Source organism: Protomyctophum parallelum (genome assembly GCF_964188405.1).
Source record: "Protomyctophum parallelum genome assembly, chromosome: 6".
NCBI classification, from domain to species: Eukaryota; Metazoa; Chordata; class Actinopteri; order Myctophiformes; family Myctophidae; genus Protomyctophum; species Protomyctophum parallelum.
In genome coordinates this window covers 737979-755972 of record NC_139701.1, presented here as the reverse complement: position 1 = coordinate 755972, position 17994 = coordinate 737979, and positions in this window count along the sequence as shown.

Here is a 17994-nt window from a genome sequence, read left to right as displayed (position 1 = left end):
TTCAAAAAGTTGGGTTATAGCCCATTGTTTTTTGAATTTTTGAAAAAAATAATATCCTTGTTTTTCATTATTTTTGACCATGGGCTATAGCCCATATCGTATGGCATACTATAGCACGCCGTTTTTCATCATTTTTGAGGATTTGAAAAAAATTCAAAAATTCAGAAAGTTGGGTTATAGCCCATCGTTTTTTGAAAAAAAAAAAAAAAAAAGTATCCTCGTTTTTCATCATTTTTGACCATGGGCTATAGCCCATATCGTATGGCATACTATAGCACGCCGTTTTTCATCATTTTTGAGGATTTGAAAAAAATTCAAATTTTCAAAAAGTTGGGTTATAGCCCATCGTTTTTTGAATTTTTGAAAAAAATTATATCCTTGTTTTTCATTATTTTTGACCATGGGCTATAGCCCATATCGTATGGCATACTATAGCACGCCGTTTTTCATCATTTTTGAGGATTTGAAAAAAATTCAAAAATTCAAAAAGTTGGGTTATAGCCCATCGTTTTTTGAATAAAAAAAAAAAAAATGTATCCTCGTTTTTCATCATTTTTGACCATGGGCTATAGCCCATATCGTATGGCATACTATAGCACGCCGTTTTTCATCATTTTTGAGGATTTGAAAAAAATTCAAATTTTCAAAAAGTTGGGTTATAGCCCATCGTTTTTTGAATTTTTGAAAAAAAAAAAATCCTCATTTTTCATCATTTTTGACCATGGGCTATAGCCCATATCGTATGGCATACTATAGCACGCCGTTTTTCATCGTTTTTGAGGAATTGAAAAAAAAATCAAAATTTAAAAAAGTTGGGTTATAGCCCATCGTTTTTTGAATTTTTGAAAAAAAAAAATCCTCATTTTTCATCATTTTTGACCATGGGCTATAGCCCATATCGTATGGCATACTATAGCACGCCGTTTTTCATCATTTTTGAGGATTTGAAAAAAATTCAAAATTTCAAAAAGTTGGGTTATAGCCCATTGTTTTTTGAATTTTTGAAAAAAATAATATCCTTGTTTTTCATCATTTTTGACCATGGGCTATAGCCCATATCGTATGGCATACTATAGCACGCCGTTTTTCATCATTTTTGAGGATTTGAAAAAAATTAAAAAATTCAAAAAGTTGGGTTATAGCCCATCGTTTTTTGAATTTTTGAAAAAAAAAGAATCCTCGTTTTTCATCATTTTTGACCATGGGTTATAGCCCATATCGTATGGCATACTATAGCACGCCGTTTTTCATAGTTTTTGAGGAATTGGAAAAAAAATCAAAATTTAAAAAAGTTGGGTTATAGCCCATCGTTTTTTGAATTTTTGAAAAAAAAGATATCCTTGTTTTTCATCATTTTTGACCATGGGCTATAGCCCATATCGTATGGCATACTATAGCACGCCGTTTTTCATCATTTTTGAGGATTTGAAAAAAATTCAAAATTTCAAAAAGTTGGGTTATAGCCCATTGTTTTTTGAATTTTTGAAAAAAATAATATCCTCGTTTTTCATCATTTTTGACCATGGGCTATAGCCCATAGCGTATGGCATACTATAGCACGCCGTTTTTCATCATTTTTGAGGATTTGAAAAAATTTCAAAATTTCAAAAAGTTGGGTTATAGCCCATCGTTTTTTGAATTTTTGAAAAAAAAATGTATCCTCGTTTTTCATAATTTTTGACCATGGGTTATAGCCCATATCGTATGGCATACTATAGCACGCCGTTTTTCATCATTTTTGAGGATTTGAAAAAAATTCAAAATTTCAAAAAGTTGGGTTATAGCCCATCGTTTTTTGAATTTTTGAAAAAAAAAAAAATCCTCATTTTTCATCATTTTTGACCATGGGCTATAGCCCATATCGTATGGCATACTATAGCACGCCGTTTTTCATCGTTTTTGAGGAATTGAAAAAAAATCTAAATTTAAAAAAGTTGGGTTATAGCCCATCGTTTTTTTAATTTTTGAAAAAAAAAGAATCCTCGTTTTTCATCATTTTTGACCATGGGTTATAGCCCATATCGTATGGCATACTATAGCACGCCGTTTTTCATAGTTTTTGAGGAATTGAAAAAAAATCAAAATTTAAAAAAGTTGGGTTATAGCCCATCGTTTTTTGAATTTTTGAAAAAAAATATATCCTTGTTTTTCATCATTTTTGACCATGGGCTATAGCCCATATCGTATGGCATACTATAGCACGCCGTTTTTCATCATTTTTGAGGATTTGAAAAAAATTCAAAATTTCAAAAAGTTGGGTTATAGCCCATTGTTTTTTGAATTTTTGAAAAAAATAATATCTTCGTTTTTCATCATTTTTGACCATGGGCTATAGCCCATATCGTATGGCATACTATAGCACGCCGTTTTTCATCATTTTTGAGGATTTGAAAAAAATTCAAAATTTCAAAAAGTTGTGTTATAGCCCATCGTTTTTTGAATTTTTGAAAAAAAAATGTATCCTCGTTTTTCATCATTTTTGACCATGGGCTATAGCCCATAGCGTATGGCATACTATAGCACGCCGTTTTTCATCATTTTTGAGGATTTGAAAAAAATTCAAAATTTCAAAAAGTTGGGTTATAGCCCATCGTTTTTTGAATTTTTGAAAAAAAAAATCCTCGTTTTTCATCATTTTTGACCATGGGCTATAGCCCATATCGTATGGCATACTATAGCACGCCGTTTTTCATCGTTTTTGAGGATTTGAAAAAAATTCAAAATTTCAAAAAGTTGGGTTATAGCCCATCGTTTTTTGAATTTTTGAAAAAAAAAATCCTCGTTTTTCATCATTTTTGACCATGGGCTATAGCCCATATCGTATGGCATACTATAGCACGCCGTTTTTCATCGTTTTTGAGGAATTGAAAAAAAAACAAAATTTAAAAAAGTTGGGTTATAGCCCATCGTTTTTTGAATTTTTGAAAAAAAAAGAATCCTCGTTTTTCATCATTTTTGACCATGGGCTATAGCCCATATCGTATGGCATACTATAGCACGCCGTTTTTCATCATTTTTGAGGATTTGAAAAAAATTCAAAATTTCAAAAAGTTGGGTTATAGCCCATCGTTTTTTGAATTTTTGAAAAAAAAAGAATCCTCGTTTTTCATCATTTTTGACCATGGGCTATAGCCCATATCGTATGGCATACTATAGCACGCCGTTTTTCATCGTTTTTGAGGATTTGAAAAAAATTCAAAATTTAAAAAAGTTGGGTTATAGCCCATTGTTTTTTGAATTTTTGAAAAAAATAATATCCTCGTTTTTCATCATTTTTGACCATGGGCTATAGCCCATATCGTATGGCATACTATAGCACGCCGTTTTTCATCGTTTTTGAGGATTTGAAAAAAATTCAAAATTTCAAAAAGTTGGGTTATAGCCCATCGTTTTTTGAATTTTTGAAAAAAATAATATCCTCGTTTTTCATCATTTTTGACCATGGGCTATAGCCCATATCGTATGGCATACTATAGCACGCCGTTTTTCATCATTTTTGAGGATTTGAAAAAAATTCAAAATTTCAAAAAGTTGGGTTATAACCCATCGTTTTTTGAATTTTTGAAAAAAAAAATATCCTCGTTTTTCATCATTTTTGACCATGGGCTATAGCCCATATCGTATGGCATACTATAGCACGCCGTTTTTCATAGTTTTTGAGGAATTGAAAAAAAATCTAAATTTCAAAAAGTTGGGTTATAGCCCATCGTTTTTTGAATTTTTGAAAAAAAAAAAATCCTCATTTTTCATCATTTTTGACCATGGGCTATAGCCCATATCGTATGGCATACTATAGCACGCCGTTTTTCATAATTTTTGAGGATTTGAAAAAAAATCTAAATTTCAAAAAGTTGGGTTATAGCCCATTGTTTTTTGAATTTTTGAAAAAAATAATATCCTCGTTTTTCATCATTTTTGACCATGGGCTATAGCCCATATCGTATGGCATACTATAGCACGCCGTTTTTCATCATTTTTGAGGATTTGAAAAAAATTCAAAATTTCAAAAAGTTGGGTTATAGCCCATCGTTTTTTGAATTTTTGAAAAAAAAATGTATCCTCGTTTTTCATCATTTTTGACCATGGGCTATAGCCCATATCGTATGGCATACTATAGCACGCCGTTTTTCATCGTTTTTGAGGATTTGAAAAAAATTCTAAATTTCAAAAAGTTGGGTTATAGCCCATCGTTTTTTGAATTTTTGAAAAAAATAATATCCTCGTTTTTCATCATTTTTGACCATGGGCTATAGCCCATATCGTATGGCATACTATAGCACGCCGTTTTTCATCATTTTTGAGGATTTGAAAAAAATTCAAATTTTCAAAAAGTTGGGTTATAGCCCATCGTTTTTTGAATTTTTGAAAAAATTAATGTATCCTCGTTTTTCATCATTTTTGACCATGGGCTATAGCCCATATCGTATGGCATACTATAGCACGCCGTTTTTCATCATTTTTGAGGATTTGAAAAAAATTCAAAATTTCAAAAAGTTGGGTTATAACCCATCGTTTTTTGAATTTTTGAAAAAAGAAATATCCTCGTTTTTCATCATTTTTGACCATGGGCTATAGCCCATATCGTATGGCATACTATAGCACGCTGTTTTTCATCGTTTTTGAGGAATTGAAAAAAATATCAAAATTTTAAAAAGTTGGGTTATAGCCCATCGTTTTTTGAATTTTTGAAAAAAAAAGAATCCTCGTTTTTCATCATTTTTGACCATGGGTTATAGCCCATATCGTATGGCATACTATAGCACGCCGTTTTTCATAGTTTTTGAGGAATTGAAAAAAAATCAAAATTTAAAAAAGTTGGGTTATAGCCCATCGTTTTTTGAATTCTTGAAAAAAAGAAATCCTCATTTTTCATCATTTTTGACCATGGGCTATAGCCCATATCGTATGGCATACTATAGCACGCCGTTTTTCATCATTTTTGAGGATTTGAAAAAAATTCAAAATTTCAAAAAGTTGGGTTATAGCCCATTGTTTTTTGAATTTTTGAAAAAAATAATATCCTCGTTTTTCATCATTTTTGACCATGGGTTATAGCCCATATCGTATGGCATACTATAGCACGCCGTTTTTCATCATTTTTGAGGATTTGAAAAAAATTCAAAATTTCAAAAAGTTGGGTTATAGCCCATCGTTTTTTGAATTTTTGAAAAAAAAATGTATCCTCGTTTTTCATCATTTTTGACCATGGGCTATAGCCCATATCGTATGGCATACTATAGCACGCAGTTTTTCATCATTTTTGAGGATTTGAAAAAAATTCAAAATTTCAAAAAGTTGGGTTATAGCCCATCGTTTTTTGAATTTTTGAAAAAAAACATTATCCTCGTTTTTCATCATTTTTGACCATGGGCTATAGCCCATATTGTATGGCATACTATAGCACGCCGTTTTTCATCATTTTTGAGGATTTGAAAAAAAATCTAAATTTAAAAAAGTTGGGTTATAGCCCATCGTTTTTTGAATTTTTGAAAAAAAAAATATCCTTGTTTTTCATCATTTTTGACCATGGGCTATAGCCCATATCGTATGGCATACTATAGCACGCCGTTTTTCATAGTTTTTGAGGAATTGAAAAAAAATCAAAATTTAAAAAAGTTGGGTTATAGCCCATCGTTTTTTGAATTCTTGAAAAAAAGAAATCCTCATTTTTCATCATTTTTGACCATGGGCTATAGCCCATATCGTATGGCATACTATAGCACGCCGTTTTTCATCATTTTTGAGGATTTGAAAAAAATTCAAAATTTCAAAAAGTTGGGTTATAGCCCATTGTTTTTTGAATTTTTGAAAAAAATAATATCCTCGTTTTTCATCATTTTTGACCATGGGTTATAGCCCATATCGTATGGCATACTATAGCACGCCGTTTTTCATCATTTTTGAGGATTTGAAAAAAATTCAAAATTTCAAAAAGTTGGGTTATAGCCCATCGTTTTTTGAATTTTTGAAAAAAAAAGAATCCTCGTTTTTCATCATTTTTGACCATGGGCTATAGCCCATATCGTATGGCATACTATAGCACGCCGTTTTTCATCGTTTTTGAGGAATTGAAAAAAAATCAAAATTTAAAAAAGTTGGGTTATAGCCCATCGTTTTTTGAATTTTTGAAAAAAAAGAAATCCTCGTTTTTCATCATTTTTGACCATGGGCTATAGCCCATATCGTATGGCATACTATAGCACGCCGTTTTTCATCATTTTTGAGGATTTGAAAAAAATTCAAAATTTCAAAAAGTTGGGTTATAGCCCATCGTTTTTTGAATTTTTGAAAAAAAAATGTATCCTCGTTTTTCATCATTTTTGACCATGGGCTATAGCCCATATCGTATGGCATACTATAGCACGCTGTTTTTCATCATTTTTGAGGATTTGAAAAAAATTCAAAATTTCAAAAAGTTGGGTTATAGCCCATCGTTTTTTGAATTTTTGAAAAAAAAGAAATCCTCGTTTTTCATCATTTTTGACCATGGGCTATAGCCCATATCGTATGGCATACTATAGCACGCCGTTTTTCATCGTTTTTGAGGAATTGAAAAAAAATCAAAATTTAAAAAAGTTGGGTTATAGCCCATCGTTTTTTGAATTTTTGAAAAAAAAAGAATCCTCGTTTTTCATCATTTTTGACCATGGGTTATAGCCCATATCGTATGGCATACTATAGCACGCCGTTTTTCATCATTTTTGAGGATTTGAAAAAAATTCAAAATTTCAAAAAGTTGGGTTATAGCCCATCGTTTTTTGAATTTTTGAAAAAAAGAATATCCTTGTTTTTCATCATTTTTGACCATGGGCTATAGCCCATATCGTATGGCATACTATAGCACGCCGTTTTTCATCATTTTTGAGGATTTGAAAAAAATTCAAAATTTCAAAAAGTTGGGTTATAGCCCATCGTTTTTTGAATTTTTGAAAAAAAAATGTATCCTCGTTTTTCATCATTTTTGACCATGGGCTATAGCCCATATCGTATGGCATACTATAGCACGCTGTTTTTCATCATTTTTGAGGATTTGAAAAAAATTCAAAATTTCAAAAAGTTGGGTTATAGCCCATCGTTTTTTGAATTTTTGAAAAAAAAGAAATCCTCGTTTTTCATCATTTTTGACCATGGGCTATAGCCCATATCGTATGGCATACTATAGCACGCCGTTTTTCATCGTTTTTGAGGAATTGAAAAAAAAATCAAAATTTAAAAAAGTTGGGTTATAGCCCATCGTTTTTTGAATTTTTGAAAAAAAAAGAATCCTCGTTTTTCATCATTTTTGACCATGGGTTATAGCCCATATCGTATGGCATACTATAGCACGCCGTTTTTCATCATTTTTGAGGATTTGAAAAAATTTCAAAATTTCAAAAAGTTGGGTTATAGCCCATTGTTTTTTTAATTTTTGAAAAAAATAATATCCTCGTTTTTCATCATTTTTGACCATGGGCTATAGCCCATATCGTATGGCATACTATAGCACGCCGTTTTTCATCATTTTTGAGGATTTGAAAAAAATTCAAAATTTCAAAAAGTTGGGTTATAGCCCATCGTTTTTTGAATTTTTGAAAAAAAGAATATCCTTGTTTTTCATCATTTTTGACCATGGGCTATAGCCCATATCGTATGGCATACTATAGCACGCCGTTTTTCATCATTTTTGAGGATTTGAAAAAAATTCAAAATTTCAAAAAGTTGGGTTATAGCCCATTGTTTTTTGAATTTTTGAAAAAAATAATATCCTCGTTTTTCATCATTTTTGACCATGGGCTATAGCCCATATCGTATGGCATACTATAGCACGCCGTTTTTCATCGTTTTTGAGGAATTGAAAAAAAATCAAAATTTAAAAAAGTTGGGTTATAGCCCATCGTTTTTTTTATTTTTGAAAAAAAAAGAATCCTCGTTTTTCATCATTTTTGACCATGGGTTATAGCCCATATCGTATGGCATACTATAGCACGCCGTTTTTCATAGTTTTTGAGGAATTGAAAAAAAATCAAAATTTAAAAAAGTTGGGTTATAGCCCATCGTTTTTTGAATTTTTGAAAAAAAAAAAATCCTCATTTTTCATCATTTTTGACCATGGGCTATAGCCCATATCGTATGGCATACTATAGCACGCCGTTTTTCATCATTTTTGAGGATTTGAAAAAATTTCAAAATTTCAAAAAGTTGGGTTATAGCCCATCGTTTTTTGAATTTTTGAAAAAAATAATATCCTCGTTTTTCATCATTTTTGACCATGGGCTATAGCCCATATCGTATGGCATACTATAGCACGCAGTTTTTCATCGTTTTTGAGGAATTGAAAAAAAATATAAATTTAAAAAAGTTGGGTTATAACCCATCGTTTTTTGAATTTTTGAAAAAAAAAGAATCCTCATTTTTCATCATTTTTGACCATGGGCTATAGCCCATATCGTATGGCATACTATAGCACGCCGTTTTTCATCGTTTTTGAGGATTTGAAAAAAATTCAAAATTTCAAAAAGTTGGGTTATAGCCCATCGTTTTTTGAATTTTTGAAAAAATAATGTATCCTCGTTTTTCATCATTTTTGACCATGGGCTATAGCCCATATCGTATGGCATACTATAGCACGCCGTTTTTCATCATTTTTGAGGATTTGAAAAAAATTCAAAATTTCAAAAAGTTGGGTTATAGCCCATCGTTTTTTGAATTTTTGAAAAAAAAATGTATCCTCGTTTTTCATCATTTTTGACCATGGGCTATAGCCCATATCGTATGGCATACTATAGCACGCCGTTTTTCATCGTTTTTGAGGAATTGAAAAAAAATCAAAATTTAAAAAAGTTGGGTTATAGCCCATCGTTTTTTTTATTTTTGAAAAAAAAAGAATCCTCGTTTTTCATCATTTTTGACCATGGGTTATAGCCCATATCGTATGGCATACTATAGCACGCCGTTTTTCATAGTTTTTGAGGAATTGAAAAAAAATCAAAATTTAAAAAAGTTGGGTTATAGCCCATCGTTTTTTGAATTTTTGAAAAAAAAAAAATCCTCATTTTTCATCATTTTTGACCATGGGCTATAGCCCATATCGTATGGCATACTATAGCACGCCGTTTTTCATCATTTTTGAGGATTTGAAAAAATTTCAAAATTTCAAAAAGTTGGGTTATAGCCCATCGTTTTTTGAATTTTTGAAAAAAATAATATCCTCGTTTTTCATCATTTTTGACCATGGGCTATAGCCCATATCGTATGGCATACTATAGCACGCAGTTTTTCATCGTTTTTGAGGAATTGAAAAAAAATATAAATTTAAAAAAGTTGGGTTATAACCCATCGTTTTTTGAATTTTTGAAAAAAAAAGAATCCTCATTTTTCATCATTTTTGACCATGGGCTATAGCCCATATCGTATGGCATACTATAGCACGCCGTTTTTCATCGTTTTTGAGGATTTGAAAAAAATTCAAAATTTCAAAAAGTTGGGTTATAGCCCATCGTTTTTTGAATTTTTGAAAAAATAATGTATCCTCGTTTTTCATCATTTTTGACCATGGGCTATAGCCCATATCGTATGGCATACTATAGCACGCCGTTTTTCATCATTTTTGAGGATTTGAAAAAAATTCAAAATTTCAAAAAGTTGGGTTATAGCCCATTGTTTTTTGAATTTTTGAAAAAAATAATATCCTCGTTTTTCATCATTTTTGACCATGGGCTATAGCCCATATCGTATGGCATACTATAGCACGCCGTTTTTCATCGTTTTTGAGGAATTGAAAAAAAATCAAAATTTAAAAAAGTTGGGTTATAGCCCATCGTTTTTTTTATTTTTGAAAAAAAAAGAATCCTCGTTTTTCATCATTTTTGACCATGGGTTATAGCCCATATCGTATGGCATACTATAGCACGCCGTTTTTCATAGTTTTTGAGGAATTGAAAAAAAATCAAAATTTAAAAAAGTTGGGTTATAGCCCATCGTTTTTTGAATTTTTGAAAAAAAAGAAATCCTCATTTTTCATCATTTTTGACCATGGGCTATAGCCCATATCGTATGGCATACTATAGCACGCCGTTTTTCATCATTTTTGAGGATTTGAAAAAAATTCAAAATTTCAAAAAGTTGGGTTATAGCCCATCGTTTTTTGAATTTTTGAAAAAAATAATATCCTCGTTTTTCATCATTTTTGACCATGGGCTATAGCCCATATCGTATGGCATACTATAGCACGCCGTTTTTCATCATTTTTGAGGATTTGAAAAAAATTCAAAATTTCAAAAAGTTGGGTTATAGCCCATCGTTTTTTGAATTTTTGAAAAAAAAATGTATCCTCGTTTTTCATCATTTTTGACCATGGGCTATAGCCCATATCGTATGGCATACTATAGCACGCCGTTTTTCATCATTTTTGAGGATTTGAAAAAAATTCAAAATTTCAAAAAGTTGGGTTATAGCCCATCGTTTTTTGAATTTTTGAAAAAAAAAATATCCTCGTTTTTCATCATTTTTGACCATGGGCTATAGCCCATATCGTATGGCATACTATAGCACGCCGTTTTTCATCGTTTTTGAGGAATTGAAAAATAATAAAAATTTAAAAAAGTTGGGTTATAGCCCATCGTTTTTTGAATTTTTGAAAAAAAAAATCCTCATTTTTCATCATTTTTGACCATGGGCTATAGCCCATATCGTATGGCATACTATAGCACGCTGTTTTTCATCATTTTTGAGGATTTGAAAAAAATTCAAAATTTCAAAAAGTTGGGTTATAGCCCATCGTTTTTTGAATTTTTGAAAAAAAAGAAATCCTCGTTTTTCATCATTTTTGACCATGGGCTATAGCCCATATCGTATGGCATACTATAGCACGCTGTTTTTCATCATTTTTGAGGATTTGAAAAAAATTCAAAATTTCAAAAAGTTGGGTTATAGCCCATCGTTTTTTGAATTTTTGAAAAAAAAATGTATCCTCGTTTTTCATCATTTTTGACCATGGGCTATAGCCCATATCGTATGGCATACTATAGCACGCTGTTTTTCATCATTTTTGAGGATTTGAAAAAAATTCAAAATTTCAAAAAGTTGGGTTATAGCCCATCGTTTTTTGAATTTTTGAAAAAAAGAAATCCTCGTTTTTCATCATTTTTGACCATGGGCTATAGCCCATATCGTATGGCATACTATAGCACGCCGTTTTTCATCGTTTTTGAGGAATTGAAAAAAAATCAAAATTTAAAAAAGTTGGGTTATAGCCCATCGTTTTTTTTATTTTTGAAAAAAAAAGAATCCTCGTTTTTCATCATTTTTGACCATGGGTTATAGCCCATATCGTATGGCATACTATAGCACGCCGTTTTTCATAGTTTTTGAGGAATTGAAAAAAAATCAAAATTTAAAAAAGTTGGGTTATAGCCCATCGTTTTTTGAATTTTTGAAAAAAAAAAAATCCTCATTTTTCATCATTTTTGACCATGGGCTATAGCCCATATCGTATGGCATACTATAGCACGCCGTTTTTCATCATTTTTGAGGATTTGAAAAAAATTCAAAATTTCAAAAAGTTGGGTTATAGCCCATCGTTTTTTGAATTTTTGAAAAAAAGAATATCCTCGTTTTTCATCATTTTTGACCATGGGCTATAGCCCATATCGTATGGCATACTATAGCACGCCGTTTTTCATCATTTTTGAGGATTTGAAAAAAATTCAAAATTTCAAAAAGTTGGGTTATAGCCCATCGTTTTTTGAATTTTTGAAAAAAAAATGTATCCTCGTTTTTCATCATTTTTGACCATGGGCTATAGCCCATATCGTATGGCATACTATAGCACGCCGTTTTTCATCATTTTTGAGGATTTGAAAAAAATTCAAAATTTCAAAAAGTTGGGTTATAGCCCATCGTTTTTTGAATTTTTGAAAAAAAAAATATCCTCGTTTTTCATCATTTTTGACCATGGGCTATAGCCCATATCGTATGGCATACTATAGCACGCCGTTTTTCATCGTTTTTGAGGAATTGAAAAATAATAAAAATTTAAAAAAGTTGGGTTATAGCCCATCGTTTTTTGAATTTTTGAAAAAAAAAATCCTCATTTTTCATCATTTTTGACCATGGGCTATAGCCCATATCGTATGGCATACTATAGCACGCTGTTTTTCATCATTTTTGAGGATTTGAAAAAAATTCAAAATTTCAAAAAGTTGGGTTATAGCCCATCGTTTTTTGAATTTTTGAAAAAAAAGAAATCCTCGTTTTTCATCATTTTTGACCATGGGCTATAGCCCATATCGTATGGCATACTATAGCACGCTGTTTTTCATCATTTTTGAGGATTTGAAAAAAATTCAAAATTTCAAAAAGTTGGGTTATAGCCCATCGTTTTTTGAATTTTTGAAAAAAAAATGTATCCTCGTTTTTCATCATTTTTGACCATGGGCTATAGCCCATATCGTATGGCATACTATAGCACGCTGTTTTTCATCATTTTTGAGGATTTGAAAAAAATTCAAAATTTCAAAAAGTTGGGTTATAGCCCATTGTTTTTTTAATTTTTGAAAAAAATAATATCCTCGTTTTTCATCATTTTTGACCATGGGCTATAGCCCATATCGTATGGCATACTATAGCACGCCGTTTTTCATCATTTTTGAGGATTTGAAAAAAATTCAAAATTTCAAAAAGTTGGGTTATAGCCCATCGTTTTTTGAATTTTTGAAAAAAAGAATATCCTTGTTTTTCATCATTTTTGACCATGGGCTATAGCCCATATCGTATGGCATACTATAGCACGCCGTTTTTCATCATTTTTGAGGATTTGAAAAAAATTCAAAATTTCAAAAAGTTGGGTTATAGCCCATTGTTTTTTGAATTTTTGAAAAAAATAATATCCTCGTTTTTCATCATTTTTGACCATGGGTTATAGCCCATATCGTATGGCATACTATAGCACGCCGTTTTTCATCGTTTTTGAGGAATTGAAAAAAAATCAAAATTTAAAAAAGTTGGGTTATAGCCCATCGTTTTTTGAATTTTTGAAAAAAAAAGAATCCTCGTTTTTCATCATTTTTGACCATGGGCTATAGCCCATATCGTATGGCATACTATAGCACGCTGTTTTTCATCATTTTTGAGGATTTGAAAAAAATTCAAAATTTCAAAAAGTTGGGTTATAGCCCATTGTTTTTTGAATTTTTGAAAAAAAAGAAATCCTCGTTTTTCATCATTTTTGACCATGGGCTATAGCCCATATCGTATGGCATACTATAGCACGCCGTTTTTCATAGTTTTTGAGGAATTGAAAAAAAATCAAAATTTAAAAAAGTTGGGTTATAGCCCATCGTTTTTTGAATTCTTGAAAAAAAGAAATCCTCATTTTTCATCATTTTTGACCATGGGCTATAGCCCATATCGTATGGCATACTATAGCACGCCGTTTTTCATCATTTTTGAGGATTTGAAAAAAATTCAAAATTTCAAAAAGTTGGGTTATAGCCCATTGTTTTTTGAATTTTTGAAAAAAATAATATCCTCGTTTTTCATCATTTTTGACCATGGGTTATAGCCCATATCGTATGGCATACTATAGCACGCCGTTTTTCATCATTTTTGAGGATTTGAAAAAAATTCAAAATTTCAAAAAGTTGGGTTATAGCCCATCGTTTTTTGAATTTTTGAAAAAAAAAGAATCCTCGTTTTTCATCATTTTTGACCATGGGCTATAGCCCATATCGTATGGCATACTATAGCACGCCGTTTTTCATCGTTTTTGAGGAATTGAAAAAAAATCTAAATTTAAAAAAGTTGGGTTATAGCCCATCGTTTTTTGAATTTTTGAAAAAAAAGAAATCCTCGTTTTTCATCATTTTTGACCATGGGCTATAGCCCATATCGTATGGCATACTATAGCACGCCGTTTTTCATCATTTTTGAGGATTTGAAAAAAATTCAAAATTTCAAAAAGTTGGGTTATAGCCCATCGTTTTTTGAATTTTTGAAAAAAAAATGTATCCTCGTTTTTCATCATTTTTGACCATGGGCTATAGCCCATATCGTATGGCATACTATAGCACGCTGTTTTTCATCATTTTTGAGGATTTGAAAAAAATTCAAAATTTCAAAAAGTTGGGTTATAGCCCATCGTTTTTTGAATTTTTGAAAAAAAAGAAATCCTCGTTTTTCATCATTTTTGACCATGGGCTATAGCCCATATCGTATGGCATACTATAGCACGCCGTTTTTCATCGTTTTTGAGGAATTGAAAAAAAATCAAAATTTAAAAAAGTTGGGTTATAGCCCATCGTTTTTTGAATTTTTGAAAAAAAAAGAATCCTCGTTTTTCATCATTTTTGACCATGGGTTATAGCCCATATCGTATGGCATACTATAGCACGCCGTTTTTCATAATTTTTGAGGATTTGAAAAAAATTCAAAATTTCAAAAAGTTGGGTTATAGCCCATCGTTTTTTGAATTTTTGAAAAAAAGAATATCCTTGTTTTTCATCATTTTTGACCATGGGCTATAGCCCATATCGTATGGCATACTATAGCACGCCGTTTTTCATCATTTTTGAGGATTTGAAAAAAATTCAAAATTTCAAAAAGTTGGGTTATAGCCCATCGTTTTTTGAATTTTTGAAAAAAAGAATATCCTTGTTTTTCATCATTTTTGACCATGGGCTATAGCCCATATCGTATGGCATACTATAGCACGCCGTTTTTCATCATTTTTGAGGATTTGAAAAAAATTCAAAATTTAAAAAAGTTGGGTTATAGCCCATTGTTTTTTGAATTTTTGAAAAAAATAATATCCTCGTTTTTCATCATTTTTGACCATGGGTTATAGCCCATATCGTATGGCATACTATAGCACGCCGTTTTTCATCGTTTTTGAGGAATTGAAAAAAAATCAAAATTTAAAAAAGTTGGGTTATAGCCCATCGTTTTTTGAATTTTTGAAAAAAAAAGAATCCTCGTTTTTCATCATTTTTGACCATGGGCTATAGCCCATATCGTATGGCATACTATAGCACGCTGTTTTTCATCATTTTTGAGGATTTGAAAAAAATTCAAAATTTCAAAAAGTTGGGTTATAGCCCATCGTTTTTTGAATTTTTGAAAAAAAAGAAATCCTCGTTTTTCATCATTTTTGACCATGGGCTATAGCCCATATCGTATGGCATACTATAGCACGCCGTTTTTCATAGTTTTTGAGGAATTGAAAAAAAATCAAAATTTAAAAAAGTTGGGTTATAGCCCATCGTTTTTTGAATTCTTGAAAAAAAGAAATCCTCATTTTTCATCATTTTTGACCATGGGCTATAGCCCATATCGTATGGCATACTATAGCACGCCGTTTTTCATCATTTTTGAGGATTTGAAAAAAATTCAAAATTTCAAAAAGTTGGGTTATAGCCCATTGTTTTTTGAATTTTTGAAAAAAATAATATCCTCGTTTTTCATCATTTTTGACCATGGGTTATAGCCCATATCGTATGGCATACTATAGCACGCCGTTTTTCATCATTTTTGAGGATTTGAAAAAAATTCAAAATTTCAAAAAGTTGGGTTATAGCCCATCGTTTTTTGAATTTTTGAAAAAAAAAGAATCCTCGTTTTTCATCATTTTTGACCATGGGCTATAGCCCATATCGTATGGCATACTATAGCACGCCGTTTTTCATAGTTTTTGAGGAATTGAAAAAAAATCAAAATTTAAAAAAGTTGGGTTATAGCCCATCGTTTTTTGAATTCTTGAAAAAAAGAAATCCTCATTTTTCATCATTTTTGACCATGGGCTATAGCCCATATCGTATGGCATACTATAGCACGCCGTTTTTCATCTTTTTGAGGATTTGAAAAAATTTCAAAATTTCAAAAAGTTGGGTTATAGCCCATTGTTTTTTTAATTTTTGAAAAAAATAATATCCTCGTTTTTCATCATTTTTGACCATGGGCTATAGCCCATATCGTATGGCATACTATAGCACGCCGTTTTTCATCATTTTTGAGGATTTGAAAAAAATTCAAAATTTCAAAAAGTTGGGTTATAGCCCATCGTTTTTTGAATTTTTGAAAAAAAGAATATCCTTGTTTTTCATCATTTTTGACCATGGGCTATAGCCCATATCGTATGGCATACTATAGCACGCCGTTTTTCATAGTTTTTGAGGAATTGAAAAAAAATCAAAATTTAAAAAAGTTGGGTTATAGCCCATCGTTTTTTGAATTCTTGAAAAAAAGAAATCCTCATTTTTCATCATTTTTGACCATGGGCTATAGCCCATATCGTATGGCATACTATAGCACGCCGTTTTTCATCATTTTTGAGGATTTGAAAAAAATTCAAAATTTCAAAAAGTTGGGTTATAGCCCATTGTTTTTTGAATTTTTGAAAAAAATAATATCCTCGTTTTTCATCATTTTTGACCATGGGTTATAGCCCATATCGTATGGCATACTATAGCACGCCGTTTTTCATCATTTTTGAGGATTTGAAAAAAATTCAAAATTTCAAAAAGTTGGGTTATAGCCCATCGTTTTTTGAATTTTTGAAAAAAAAAGAATCCTCGTTTTTCATCATTTTTGACCATGGGCTATAGCCCATATCGTATGGCATACTATAGCACGCCGTTTTTCATCGTTTTTGAGGAATTGAAAAAAAATCAAAATTTAAAAAAGTTGGGTTATAGCCCATCGTTTTTTGAATTTTTGAAAAAAAAGAAATCCTCGTTTTTCATCATTTTTGACCATGGGCTATAGCCCATATCGTATGGCATACTATAGCACGCCGTTTTTCATCATTTTTGAGGATTTGAAAAAAATTCAAAATTTCAAAAAGTTGGGTTATAGCCCATCGTTTTTTGAATTTTTGAAAAAAAAATGTATCCTCGTTTTTCATCATTTTTGACCATGGGCTATAGCCCATATCGTATGGCATACTATAGCACGCTGTTTTTCATCATTTTTGAGGATTTGAAAAAAAATCAAAATTTCAAAAAGTTGGGTTATAGCCCATCGTTTTTTGAATTTTTGAAAAAAAAGAAATCCTCGTTTTTCATCATTTTTGACCATGGGCTATAGCCCATATCGTATGGCATACTATAGCACGCTGTTTTTCATCATTTTTGAGGATTTGAAAAAAATTCAAAATTTCTAAAAGTTGGGTTATAGCCCATCGTTTTTTGAATTTTTGAAAAAAAAGAAATCCTCGTTTTTCATCATTTTTGACCATGGGCTATAGCCCATATCGTATGGCATACTATAGCACGCCGTTTTTCATCGTTTTTGAGGATTTGAAAAAAAATCAAAATTTAAAAAAGTTGGGTTATAGCCCATCGTTTTTTGAATTTTTGAAAAAAAAATGTATCCTCGTTTTTCATCATTTTTGACCATGGGCTATAGCCCATATCGTATGGCATACTATAGCACGCTGTTTTTCATCATTTTTGAGGATTTGAAAAAAATTCAAAATTTCTAAAAGTTGGGTTATAGCCCATCGTTTTTTGAATTTTTGAAAAAAAAGAAATCCTCGTTTTTCATCATTTTTGACCATGGGCTATAGCCCATATCGTATGGCATACTATAGCACGCCGTTTTTCATCGTTTTTGAGGAATTGAAAAAAAATCAAAATTTAAAAAAGTTGGGTTATAGCCCATCGTTTTTTGAATTTTTGAAAAAAAAATGTATCCTCGTTTTTCATCATTTTTGACCATGGGCTATAGCCCATATCGTATGGCATACTATAGCACGCTGTTTTTCATCATTTTTGAGGATTTGAAAAAAATTCAAAATTTCTAAAAGTTGGGTTATAGCCCATCGTTTTTTGAATTTTTGAAAAAAAAGAAATCCTCGTTTTTCATCATTTTTGACCATGGGCTATAGCCCATATCGTATGGCATACTATAGCACGCCGTTTTTCATCATTTTTGAGGATTTGAAAAAAATTCAAAATTTAAAAAAGTTGGGTTATAGCCCATTGTTTTTTGAATTTTTGAAAAAAATAATATCCTCGTTTT